The following is a 2500-nucleotide window of genomic DNA, read 5'->3' on the forward strand; positions in this document are numbered from 1 at the left end:
GCATGCTGGTTAAAGGTTTGTCCTCTCTAGCTGTATTTATTATATTTCATGTGAAAAAAAATCAGATTTAACAAAGATAAGAAAAACATGGAGAGACAAGTTATGGAATAAATTAAGTGAATTCTGCTTGGGTGTTTCTTTTATAATCCATGTTTTATGAATGATAACTACCGCAAGTTGACAAAATATGAGATGCAGCGCCAAGTAGTATGCACGAAAATAATGTTAAATAAAAAAAAAGGAAGGGACCTAAATTATCAAAAACTCTTGAAAAGAGATAAATGGCATAGAAAACATAAGATTTATATATTTGAAGTTGCCAATAATTTATATTTATACTGCAAGAAATAGCATTCTGCACAATGTACAGGGTAAAGGGAAAAGAGAGAGAGAGAGAGAGAGAGAGAGAGATGTATGAAAAATAATCATGTCTTACTTTTCAGTTTCACAATTGTTTTGATTTATTGTTATCAGGGAAAAAATGCAATGAAAGATTCATAAATGCGAAAAACAATAAAGACTGCCTTACATAAACACACACACAGTCAACACACACACACACATTTGACAACACACACACACATACATATATACATATATATATATATATATATATGTATATGATATTACCGTTCGTATATATATATATATATATATATATATATATATATATATATATATAAATATATATATATATATATATATATATATATATATATATACATACATATATATATATATACATATATAGATAGCCACACATACATACACACACACACACACACACATGAGTTATATATACTCATATATATATATATATATATATATATATATATATATATATATGATATATATATATATATGTATATATATATATGTGATATATGTTGTGTCTATATATATATATATATATATATATATAGTATATGTTATATATATATATATATATATATATATATATATATATATATATATATATATATATATATAGGCTTCTGCTGTTCACCCCTCTGCATTTATTTGTAGGAATATCATTCTGACAAAGGCGGAGAAGGCAGTTGTATCGGCTGGGTTAGCGTAGGCAATTAAAAAAAAAAATTAACATCTGTAGCAGAACTGTAGCATTGGGGACCAAACCCCATAGTGAAAAGTTTCACAATAACCTCTGTTGAAGGTGGTCCTTAAGGTTCCTGCTTTACCTGTTCTACAGCCAAGGCGATGTTTTGTCAAATTTTCAGACTGGCCCTGAGGCATAAATACATACTGGGACGCTCCCAGTGCCTTGTTTTAACCGAAGGAGGTCAGAGAGATTCACACTGCGACTTAGAGCGCACATCGTGATCTAGGCAAAACGGTGTCCTTGCCCCACCCCGTCCTCTTGTCTCTCCTTTATTTATTAGTGAATTGGGAAGACTGCTATTATCAAGACTTCCGATCGCCCGTTGTATGGGCAAACTACTTGTCGTCCATGGTAAGTCTGATTCTTGTTCAAAACTTCGTCGATTTACTAGTATCTTTTTCTGTATTTCCAGGTTACTTTGCTTCCTTCTTCACCACCATCTAGATACACTAAGGGCCCTTTCACACTAGGCAACTAGTGACCGTCACTAGTTGCCTACCATTGTTTTTACTTGAGCCTTTCACATTTAGTCACTGCAGTTGCCCTGTTGCGCAACAGGCTATGGCTGTTCCCCACTCCGGTAACAAGTGACCGTCACTGGCAGTTGCCGTCACCGACCGTTCGGCATTGTTTCAAATGGGAGCTTTCATACTAAGCCACCGTGTGGCGCAACTTTCGTCCTAATCTGTCACGTTTATCAGTGTCCAGCCAGCTTTGTACAGGGAAGGACGTCCGAGATGGAGGGAATAAAGGTGGTGGAGGCAATTAACACTGAAGATTTCATTCATGAAGTGGAAAAACACCCAGCAGTTTGGGATCCATCCACTGACCAATAAAGCAACATACGAAAGTATTTAAAGAATTTCTTATCATCAGCACATAAATCACTGTAAAGTGTATGATGTAAACAACTTTGTATTCTTGATAATAATATCTCATGCATATGCATTGTTCTTTTTCGAGAGTGTCTCTTTTTCTTGACCAGCAAAGCCAACAGAAGTACCTCCTCCATTGATGACATTCTTTCAAATGAGATGATGAGAAGGATTCCACAACTCAGTGATAGTCACTGGTTGCTTGCAGCTGCCTGAGACTTTCACACTAGGCAACTAGTGACGGTCACTAGTGATGGTCACTAGTTGCCTAGTGTGAAAGGGCCCTAAGTACCCAAATTTGCTTTTATGAAGTCTAGATTAAGAATAATTTATATTGCTTAGCGACACTCAACTATTCCCGCGAAATAACTAGGAATTAGGGAAGGTTAAACTAGTCAGTTACAGCAGTTGTGCAGCCTTGTGTCTCAATCCCATTGTTCGGAGGAGCCCATTGTGTTTGAAAAAATACTAAACGAAGAGAGAATTGACTGCATCCAAAGTTGGG

The sequence above is a fragment of the Macrobrachium rosenbergii genome, chromosome 2 (genome assembly GCF_040412425.1).
Source record: "Macrobrachium rosenbergii isolate ZJJX-2024 chromosome 2, ASM4041242v1, whole genome shotgun sequence".
Taxonomy (NCBI): Eukaryota; Metazoa; Arthropoda; class Malacostraca; order Decapoda; family Palaemonidae; genus Macrobrachium; species Macrobrachium rosenbergii.